This window comes from Chrysemys picta, chromosome 3, assembly GCF_011386835.1.
Source record: "Chrysemys picta bellii isolate R12L10 chromosome 3, ASM1138683v2, whole genome shotgun sequence".
Taxonomy (NCBI): Eukaryota; Metazoa; Chordata; order Testudines; family Emydidae; genus Chrysemys; species Chrysemys picta.
The window spans coordinates 130,898,330-130,910,452 of record NC_088793.1 but is presented as its reverse complement, the minus strand read 5'-3'; positions in this window follow the sequence as shown (position 1 = coordinate 130,910,452).

The following is a 12,123-nucleotide window of genomic DNA, read 5'->3' as shown; positions in this document are numbered from 1 at the left end:
TTCTCACACATACACAGCTGCAGACACTCTCAAACACCTTGTCAATTTCCCTAGTAAATCAGGCACTGAGGCAACCAGACAACCTTAACGCTGCCCTGTCTTTTATGCCACTGTTCCGAGGGGATTAATCTTTAGTTTCCATTTTCCAAAGGTTCCCATAGGAGTCTTAACTAGTATTTTGCAATACACCTCTACCTCGATATAACCCTGTCCTCGGCAGCCAAAAAAATCTTACCGCGTTATAGGTGAAACCGCGTTATATTGAACTTGCTTTAATCCACCGGAGTGCGCAGCCCCGCCCCCCCGGAGCACTGCTTTACTGCGTTATATCCAAATTCATGTTCTATCGGGTCGCGTTATATTGAGGTAGTGGTGTATTAGAATTGCGGGCTATATAATTCAGGACCAAAACTTCAAAGACACATGGAGTCTTGTTCTGATGTACCAAACAATGAAACATTATTCTTTTTTGTATTTGTACAGAAAGTAAACATATAACATTATACAAAAATGGAGTCTCAGAACCAAAACAAAAAATTGTCTTCTGTTTGCACAATGAAACAAACTAGTCAGCTGGGTGGGGGAAGTGATTAGTTTGTTTTGTAGGTAGGCACTCACTAATACGTTTTGTGTGAACTAATTTTCTGATGGTGTTAATATTTCTAGTGAAATCATGGTGCTGATTGGGATCTGTTGTCTGGCTTTAGTTCTACAAATTTGCTGGTATTAATTTCTATTTTAATAGAATATAGATTACTTCCTACCACTTTTGCTTAACCCAAAAGACATATAATGAAAACAACTTCTGTACAAAGAATCTATGTGAGGAAAAACAGTTCAGTGCTATAAAGTGGCAATAGTTAGAAAAACAGCTATTAGAAATGAGGTAGCCATTTATCTGATTAAGTTAATGAAGACATTATTGGGACTTCCGTCTACCATCTGCACTTGGTCCTGTGTGTTGGTCATGAACCTCAGAGGGTGAAGAGCCCAGGTGACCTAACAGTGTGTCTTGCTTACATTGACGTGGCTTTACCTTCTAAAGCAGTGGTGGGCAACCTGCGGCCCACGTCAGAGTAATTCTGTGACAGGCTGCGAGACAGTTTGTTTACATTAACTGTCTGCAGGCATGGCCGCCCAGAGCACCAAGTGGCCGCGGTTCGCCGTTCTTGACCAATGGGAGCTGCAGGCCATGGGGAGGTGCTGGCCACCGCTTCCCGCAGCTCCCATTGGCCGGGAATGGCAAACTGCTGCCACTGGGAGCTGTGGGCGGCCGTGCCTCCGGACGGTCACTGTAAACAAATTGGCTTTCGGCCCGCCAGTGGATTACCCTGATGGGCCGCAGGTTGCCCACCACTGTTCTAAAGTGTATCTTACAGTAATGTCTTCATTTCTATATAGATCAGCCTTGCAAAATTCCAGTGTCCCCAGCTCAGTAGGAGATTTTCAAGAGACTTACAAGTGCCATTAACTACTGCCGAATCTCAGCTGCCATTAAAAAATTTTTTTTTCCCTTAGTCCTTGTGCAGAAAACTTTAAATGTGAACTGCTACTGCAACCAACATAGTCACTGTAGAGGGAGCTCTGTTCACTCTCCAGTAGGTTCTTCTGGACCTTCTGTGAGCTTGGCTTCCCTAGGCCCATGCAATGGGAAAGTGAGTATTGTTACTACCATTAATATTGGTGTCATCTGGTATGCAATACTATCATGGTTAATAGCAATGTTGCATTGGAAGGGTTACACAGCACTTATCAATATCCATGTACACTTGCAGTCACTATAAACCAATCTTCAAAAATCCTGAAGTACGAATAAAAGCAAGTTGAAAAAGGGACGTATAGCTGCTTGCCACACCTATTCTTTAAAAAAAAAAAAAAAAAAAAAAAAAACTACTTGCCCCCCCTTACCATGAAGAGAACAATCTCCTTTTTCCCCATTCAAATGCACATTCATGGACAAATGGACTGATTGTCTCTGTAACACATTCACACTTCTCTTGCACACATGCACAGTGTAGATGGACTCTCACAAGCATACACCTGGACTCTCATGATCTTCTCCCTGTATATTCTCACCCCTCATGGAGAGACCTGCTTTTATTCACATTTCATACTAAACTCATTCACACACATTTCATGCCAGTCTCTCTCATCTGTCTTGTGCACCAACCCCCCACTCGGCCTCACTCAGTTCTCAACCCCATTCATCCCGACCCCCACTGTTCACACCCCAACTCCACCACCTCTTCATTCGCTTACTCTTCACCTTGACATGAGTTCTCTGCATGCCCCCAAATTCATCAACTTTCCCTCAAATTAGTCAACTATCTTCTCTTCTGATTTGATTCTTCTCTCTTCACCCAATAAATTTATCACTTTCCTTCCTCCTCACCCATCTTCCCCTCCCCCCCCCCCCCCCAAGACCCCTAGTATCTCTCAACAGTGTCTCTTCAGAGCTGCAGCAGATGCCCTCAGGTCTCGTTGGGTTTCAGGTCTACTAACCTCTCCTAGCTGGCTGGTGACTAACCTCTCCTAGTGGCTCTGCTTAGAGCCATCTTTTAGTCCCAGCTCGTGGGGCTGGGAGTTCTGGAGTCTCTTGCTTAAGGAGGGGCCAATAGAGCTCCTGGGATCTTTGTCCACTACCTAGAATAAGGTGCTGAGTAAATTCTGCTGTGCTAGATTTGGAGATGGCTGCAAAGATGAGCAGGAGTGCTCTGGCATTAGCTTCACCTGACTGGAATGAGGTAGAGGCAGGCAACAGACTGTTACAGTAATGCTTGAGCCACAACTGATAGGCCCCATTATACGAGGCACTGTACAAATACCTAGAGAGAGATGATAATTTAAATAGGTGACAGAATGGGAGAAAGGAAGTGGTAGTAACCCCATTTTACAGATGGACTAAATAAGTGACTTGCCCCATGTCACAGGAAATCTGCAGTGGAGCTGGTAATGGAACCCATTTCTCCAGTCCAATGCCTTAACCCAAGACCATCCTTCCTTTCAAGTAGCATGGGAGCTGAGAAATTGAGATCTAGCTCTGTTCCCCCAACGTTCAGGATCTGGATCCAGTGTCCCTTCTAGACCTGTCTATAAATGTCACTGCTGTTGGTTAGAGTCAGGTGTGATTTCGTTTCTGTGCCAATTTTTGATAGTAGTGTAGGCAGCAAGCTGTCTGCTTGCTTTTAAATAGAAATACATCCAACATAATTAAAGTACAAAGATCTGACTTCCATCCCCAAAAGCAAGAAAATGCAAATAAAGCTCATACAAGTCCAGGGGAGAAACAAGGATGTTTTTCTTTATCCTATTCACTTATGCCTCAGCAAAGGCTGCCCAAACTGTCTATTGTATGTAGAATACTTAGAAAATGTTTCTGTTTTTGCCAAGTCCTACAGTGAGACAAGGGAACTGGGTCCCTCTGGTGGTTGTGTTTAAAATAAGTATATCATTTAAAAAAAAAGTATTTTACGTTTCCTATTGTTCTCTATTAAAAATGTCTTGGGGTAATGAAAAGGAGGGAAAAAGTCAAATTCTTCTATGTATTTTAAGCCATGAAGAGTGGTCTAAGGCCTGGTTTACACTAGAAAAGCTATACCGCTATAACTCTCAGTTGGAGTGTGGACATTTTTTTTTTAACGGATATAGTAATAACAATATAAGCACTGGTCTAGATAAGTGTATACCTCTATAAAAGTTACCTTACACCCATATGGCTTATTTTGCTTCCCAAACCACAATAAGCTATACCACTAAAGCACTTTTCCATACCAGTATAACTGCACCCACTCTATGGGGCTTTTAACTACATTGGTAGAGATAGAGCAGACAAGCACTTAGTCTGAGAATCCTTAATGTAGATAATAACTTGGCTCGCTGTTTCTTCGATGCTCCCTAGAATGCTTTTCATGCTGCTTGGAAGAGCCTCCTGGCCATCAAGCATTTTTTCTTCCTTTCATCCTCTTATTAAAGCCTCCTTTTTCTCTAAAGCCTCCTTATGTGATCTCATCAGATCTGCTGTCTTATCCTTGAAGCGTTATCCCCTGGATTGTCTATCCAGCAATCTACCTCTCCAGGCTCTTAGGCCTTGGCTACGCTGGTGCTGTACAGCGCTGCAACTTGCTGCGCTCAGGGGTGTGAAAACGCGCCCCCCCCGAGTGCAATGCTGTAAAGCGCCAGTGTAATTAGCGCCTGCAGCGCTGCACGCTCGCTCACAGCGCTGCAAGCTACTCCCCTCGGAGAGGTGGCAGCGCTGTGAATTCCCAAGTGTAGCCAAGGCCTTATACTACACCCCTTGTTCTGCTATCCAATAGGGTTACCATCTTTAAAAAATAAAAAAAGAGGACACTCCACGGGCCCCGGCCCCGCTCCAACTCCGCCCACTCCCCACCCCTTCCCCAAAGTCCCCGCCCTAACTCCCCCTCCTCCCTCCCAGCCATGCGAAAAGGGCTGCCCGAGCGCTACCGCACGGTTTTCCGGGCAGCCTCCAGACCCTGTGCCTCCGGCCGGCGCTTCCCCAGCGCAGCTGAAGCCCGGGAGGGGAAGCGCCCAGCCAGGGGCGCAGGGTCTGGAGGCTGCCCGGCAAACCGTAAAGCCGGTAGCGCTCGGGCTTCGGGCAGCCCCTATGCCTCCGGACCCTGCGCCCCCGGCCAGGCACTTCCCCTCCTGCGGCTGCTGTGCTCCTCCCCTGACTCTTTGGCTCTGTTTAAGAGCTGAGCTGCCCGAGCGCTACCGGCTTCGGGCAGCCCCTTTGCCTCTGGACCCTGCGCCGCCGGAGCAGAGCAGCTGGAGCCCGGGAGGGGAAGTGCCCGGCCGGTGGCTCGGGGTCCGGAGGCAAGGGGGCTGCCCGAAGCTGGAGCGCTCGGGCAGCTCGGCTCTTTGAAACAGAGCCAAAGAGTCGGGAGGAGCAGAGCAGCTGGAGCCCAGGAGGGGAAGTGCCCGGTCAGTATTTTTCCCGGACATGTTCGGCTTTTTGGCAATTCCCCCTGGACGGGGGTTTGATTACCAAAAAGCCGGACATGTCCAGGAAAAACTGGATGTATGGTAACCCTATATCCAAGAACCATCTTAGTCTGAGGCCTTGGCTACACTTGCGAGTTACAGCGCTGTAAAGCCTCCCCCATCGCTGTAACTCACTCCCCGTCCACACTGGCAGGGCACTTACAGCGCTGTATCTCCCTGGGTACACCGCTGCAGGTACTCCACCTCCCCGGAAGCATAAGAGATACAACGGAGTGGCTACAACTCAAGGGTGTGAGTGTAAATGCTTGCAGCGCTGTACTAATCACCTTGTCAAGTGGCTAATCCTCTCCATTGTTGTGACCAGCTGCAGGAATGCGGAAGTGCCGCTTTCAAAGCTGGTACAACAGAGAAAAAACAAACATTTTGCTGTTTGCTTTGAGTGAGTGAATGAATGAGGAGGGGGCCGGGAGTTCAGAACTTGCAAAATAGAGTGCTGACATGCTCCAAAAAGCACTCTCTCCCCCCACGCTCCCTGTCGCACTCCACCCCACCCCCGTTTTGAAAAGCACGTTGCAGCCACATGAATGCTGGGATAGCTGCCCATAATGCACCGCTCCCAACACAGCTGCAAGTGTGGCCACACCACTGTGCTGGCAGCTGTCAGTGTGGACAGACTGCAGCGCTTTTCCCTACTCAGCTGTAGGAAGACAGGTTTACCTCACAGCACTGTACAGCTGCAAGTGTAGCCAAGGCCTGAGTCAATTGACAAGAGCCTTGGTACAGGGAATTTGTCTTGTATCTGATTTGACAGCACTGTGCATGCTTGCAGCATGCTGCGGAGTACAGTGCTGCCAATAAGGCAGGGCATTAATAGTAATACAGAAAATCAAGACTGTACCAAAGCACATATCGGAGGTGATCACACTTGGACTCAAGGTAGATCAAAAATTAATTTCTTCAAAATACCATTGAAGCAGCTATAAATTACTTGCATTCATTCCCTGCCCCCCCTTATAGTGGATTTACTTTTTTTCTTTTCTCTAGTGGGCTGTGTTCTCACTCTTCAGTTGAACACAATAAATAAGGCTTCCCTTAACTCCAGCTCAGGGCTGGGTGCACACCCATGGGTAGGACACAATGTTGTACATAGGATGATGGGAGAAATTGGGCTGGGAGCAAAGGATGGTTATGCAGGCACAGGAGGGCGATTATTGGGGTTAGCAGAATGATACAGAAGTTGCAACAGCCTGCAGCCTATTCTGCCTGCCTGCAGTGGCCCCAGGGGTTAGCACAATTCACCATTCAAAAGACTAATGCTGAGGCCAGATCTCAGCCCTTTATTCCATGGCTGGCAGAGCCTGTTTCCACTAGCCGGCAACATGCTCGGTCCCTGAGGGAAGGGAAAACCTTGTGTTGGCCTGATCATGAGAAGGGCAGAGTAGCTGAAACTCCCACTGAAATCCCTAGGTGTTATGGGTGTTGGGTTCCTCCTCAGTGTGGGTCTACAGCACTCACCCATTCAGGACCCTGCATATGGGTTTATAAAAGCAACAGTCAGAATGCTCACAAGATGGTTCATTTCTGGATTTTTCTTTGCACGTGAGGTAAGATGAAGATCTTGGTCTCTGAAAAGTTGCCTAAATTTTCTTCCAAGCCCCTTTGAACTTGTTCCTCCCTTCTGAGGAATTAGACTAACAGTTATGGTCTGTAGACAAGGAAAAGGGTCTAGCCACAATTGTGTTAGAAACCAGAGATCTAACAAGTGTAGGAATTCTGCTTTCTGAATGCCCTAGGAAAAAATTAAACACCTGTTTCTCAGGTCTCCTGCAAACAGGATATCAGAATCTTGGTGCAGAAGATACGTGTGAGGCATCTTCTAAACCAGGAGCTGAAATTGAAAAAACTTTAATATGATTGAAATATACCACTCTAGTCATAGGGAGTAAAGGAAGCCACTTATTACAACAATCTACAACCAACGAACAACCCTGCCCCCAGCTGCTTCTCCCCCCTTCATTTCCTCCCTTACTGACTGGAGGGGTGTTAATGGGCTATTTCACCTTGAATGGTCCATTGAAATATATGTTAACTACTTATGCTAAACAGTCTGTTCCACCTTGTATTTAGTTGTGACACTCTGATTAAGTTTCCCAGAGACGAGCTCTATGTAAGCTCCAAAGAGCGTGTCTCTCCAACCAACAGAAATTGGTCCAATAAAAGAGATTACCTCACCCACCTTGTCGCTCTACTATACAATTAAGTGGTTCCATCTGTGTTAGAACCTGCCAAGAGTATCTTACCAGCAGGGTTAAAATACAGTAGTCCATAGGTAAGAACCATAATACCAACTGGATGTAAAGAGCCACCGGCAGATCTACATTTAAAAAGCAGCAGTGGCACAACTGCAGTGCTGTAGTGCTTTAGTGAAGATGCTACTATGCTGACAGGGGAGTATCTCCCCTCAGCGTCGTTAATCCACCTCCATGAGAGGTGGTAGCTGTGTTGATGGGAGAAGCTCTCCTATCGACACAGCGTTGTTTACACTGGGGGTTAGGTCAGTATAACTGTATCACTCGGGTGTGGATGTTTCACATCCCTGACCAACATAGTTATATTGATGTAAGTGTGTAGTGTAGACCTGGTCATAGGATAGCCTGGTTTTAAGCTTCAGATGAATTAGTTTATCTCCCACAGCTAGGGATGAGTCAACACGATTAACTTGCATTTTAGGTGATCTAGGTATTTTGACCTAATACACAGAGCATTGTTAGCATTTTTTAAAGGGCAGCTGACCTGAGAGAGGTTTTTGCAAAATGTTTGTAAAGCAAACTCTTGATGTCCTTTTACAAGTGGTACAGTAGAACTGCAGCGTGTTTTGTAGGAGTTTATGAATGTAAATATCTGGAAATGGGGTCTTTCAGACAAATTTACTTCCCCCATTAGGATTATAAAGCACCTGTTCAGAAAGTGTTATGAAAAGTTACTAGCTGAGGTATGAAATCTATTCACCCTTGCCCATCAAAATGTACTTATGCCTGGGGAGCACTTCTATAGTAGGAACAAACCCCTTTCATAACTGGGTAGGCAGGTGATACTACATCCACATTTATCTTCCTGGCAGGAAAAGAAATACTATGAATTGTTTAGGTCCTCTTGGTTTTTGGTATATGAGCAAGTTAATCCAATAACCCACCATCAAATAAGACTTTTTCCTCTCAAGTTTGTAGGGCAACCTTTAACCAACAAGATAAGGCAACATGTATATCTGGTATCTTCCATTCATAAATTTGTCTCTTAAATATCAATTAAATACACCTCTCTGCCAGCGTGCACCAGTAGATCACACCAGATCTGAAAATTAGGGACAAAAAAGTGTCTGATACAAGGTGCTAAATTTCTTTAAAAGGATTTATTTTAACTGATGGCATAACTTACCAAATTTCATTCTGTATTCAAAATACCGTAACTTTGGGAGGTGTGACCAGGTGTCTGGGATAGACCACACTGGTAATGCCACACTCAGGGCAGACTGCAAGAAATAGGGTAGACAATCCCCCAAAACTGATGGTCTAGTCTATACTTAGAGTGACCAAACCAGTAACAAAAGAGCTTCTGCAGTACCACACTAGTTAAGTGTGGTACTGAACAGAAGCCAAACACAATCCCCTTAATGCATTCCAGCCCCTGGCTCCCTGAGGAAACCCAATCTAATATAGTGAGAGGTTACTGAAAACCCATTTCACCATATGTGAGGTTCTTTCTAATCCCAAAGGATCAGACACGCCCCCCCCCCCCCCAGGTCAGTATGAATCTCAGATCTTACCCAAATATCACCCTGTCACCCAATCATTTTAGTTAGTAAACTAACTAAAGTTTTAATCATACAAGAAAAGAAAAGCATTATAAATGGTTAATAGATCATATACATACAGATTGCAAAGTCCTTATATCAGGTTTGTAGCAGTGATGGAATAGACTGTTGGCTTGTAAAATCTCTCTGGTAACTTCCAAAAGAATGGAAGCTCCTCAATACATAGTTCAAAATGCTCCTTTTAGTTGTAAAGCCACAGTCCAGAGAACCAGAGCAGGAAAGAGGCAACATGGAGATGTCTCAGGTGTGCTTTTATATCCTGTGGCCGTGTGCATGGACGTTTACTGTCCTAAACAAAGCCCACAGCCCCTGTATGTGGAAAGTTACTGGCCCAAGATGGAGTCCAGGGTCTTGGGAGCATGTCACATGCCCTTGCATGTTTTGCTGAATCACAGGGGATGATTCTTACTGTCTCAGGTATCCTCAGGAAGAGCTACTGGGTGGGATGAGTTTCTTCACTGGCCCATTGTGAGAGCTGAGTGTCCTTGATGGGCCATCAATACATAGCTGTCTAGCCCTGAAGTAAACCCAGGGATACAACACAGGTTTCTGATACAAGTACATAGCCAATATTCATAACTTCAGATACAAAGATGATACGGGATTTAACCAGGATAATCATACTTGCTAGATTGTAACGTTTCCATTGAAACCTTACATGATATACAATTACTATCAATCTTATACAAAGTGTAACAGTGGTAATATAAATGGTCATCTTTAATCACCTAGCATCATAGGAGGTACTATATTCTTCATACATAAAGTTGAATCACTGATTCAAAACTTACCTTTCTACAAGAAGCACCCACAGCAACACACTAAAATGGGAGCTTAGAGACATGCTAATACCTTCCAGTATAAAATAAGTACAGAGTCTGCTGCTTAAAGAGCTTTGAAACTCTTATATAACTGTTGCACAAGAAATGCATGGCTACCATACCATTATACTTAATCATATAGATTTGCCTGGGCAGAAAGCCAGATTTTTTTTCAAAATGCTGTCCATGATTGCCAAATTCTTTAGGCAATCCAGTTTTGATTTGATTTTTTTTTGAAGGTGTGACAGGCCAATCCAAAAGATTTTTCACAATGCTTTCACACTGTCAAAGATAGAATTTAGAAAAACTCACTATCCTATAAACATCCCCCAAATAACTGATGTGGTAGTTTTTGATTCCGTAAAGAAAGAACACCAGTAATACATAAAATAACATTTGTTAAATTTGTTGTTACTGACAACTGTATAGGTAACACCTAAAATTACTTAGCAGTTTAGAAAAAAAATCTGTGTTCAATTTGTTTACTTTGACACTATACCAAAAAATGATGGCAAATGCAGTTTCACTTTCTCCTGTTTCTGTAGGTCTTTTATGCTGTACTAGGTGAGAAAAAATTGTGAGGGGGAAGATTGTGTAATTGTTAGGACAGAACTTGAAGTGTATAGGTGCATACTTGAAACTACTATTAAATTATTTTTTTTAACCGACTAGGATTTCAAGTTGATAATGTCCTGTAAGTCAGGAAACTTGCTTTCTTTCACTATATATTAAGTTTTGTGGAGGCATTTGTACACCTAAAATACATATATGTCCATCTAAACAAAACTGATGATAAAGAACAGGTCACATCAAGTCCTAAGATCAGTAGTTGTGTAATCATTTTAAACTCACTATTAATGGCAAAACATCCCCTATAACTCTATGTTAAGTAAAAGATGGAGACTGGGGAAGACAGTGCAGCCTGTTTTTAACCATCTCTACATTGTTTAACCTGGGGGAATTCTGTACCAAAAAAAAAAAAAAAAAAAAAAATCTGCACAAAGTATTTTAAAATTCTGCATATTTTATTTGTCAAAATAACAATACAATCACACCAATTTCAATTATTTTGGTAATTTATTTAAATGACAATACAGAAAAAAAGGCACAATATGTAAACTAGATCCTGAGCTGTAATCTAGCCCTATTGTGCCACTCTGGCACAGGAAAAAGAGCCAGAAAACACACAGCTCTTCCTGGCTGAGAATTCCCTTGGTATGAAAGAGTCCTGACTCCTGTCCAATGCCAATCCCTACACATGAAACAGGGAGGAGTGGAGGAAGGAGCCCAGTCAGAGCACACTACACTCATGCACTTCCCTAACTGAAGATGACCCACTGTGGACCCGCCAGCTGGTATATTTTGGAATAACAGCCCCCTTCCCTATACTCCCTACCAATCATAAATAATGTATTGATGAGTTTAAATCAAGCATGTGCTTGACCAAGAAGATGGCTGTACCACTCAGGGGCCAATAAAGTTAAGCTATTAACAAAAGTGCCTCCACATGATCTCTGCTGTTCTCTGATGGTGCACAGGGAAAAAGAGACCAAGTCCTAAACCATGTAATGCTTTGCACTGTAGATCAGAAATAAAACTTGGAATTGCACCCAAAAACAAATGGGAAGCCAGTGCAATGAGAAAATGACAGAAAAGCAGCTAGGATTAAGGGCTGCCTATAATCTACTTTGCAGCATCAGAGGATTCTGGGCCACGTTCAAGAGTTCATGGTGCCTGCAGCAGATGACTGACATCCTTTTGGAAGAAGAAATGACTCAGGCAGGGATTCAGGTGAACTGCTGAGATGGCTGGAGAATGGGAGTGGGGAGCACTGGAGACAAAATCCCTTTGTCTAATAGTAATGTATCTAGGTTTGACACTATTTCTAGTTATTAGTCAACAAATATGTGCAGCCATATGCTCAATATTAAATCATAGACAACTGAAGACCGAGTGAGAGCTGTGGAATCAAACTCACAATTTATATTGCCTACTGACCATCTCCAGAAAAATCAGTAGTAAACAGTTCATGGAAAACATTTAATAGGAAGATTTTTCAGTCAAAAAATTTAGACCAGTTCTAATCACTAAGATTATGTCTACACTACAAAGAGAAGTGGACCTACATTAGGTCAATTTAGAGCCACCACAGTAATTACTGCGGTGCTCATGTCCACAATACCTTCCTTAGGTCAGCGGTGCACATCCTCACCAGGAGTGCTTCCACCAACCTAAGAGGGGCAGTGTTGAGAGCTCTGCTGGCAGCTTCCTGCCAGGAGCTTGGATACCTCACAGGCTCCTGGTGGGCCGCCTAGGGCTTCTCGGCTCCCCTTTCCCCCTCAGGAATGGGATCCAGACACCCAGCTCTCCAAGAGAGCGGGGGCAGCTGGGCTGTAGCTGCCCGGCTTTCTTGTCAGTTTCAAATTGGCCATTTGAACCACTCTGGCACTGTAAGGGAGCCTTAAAACT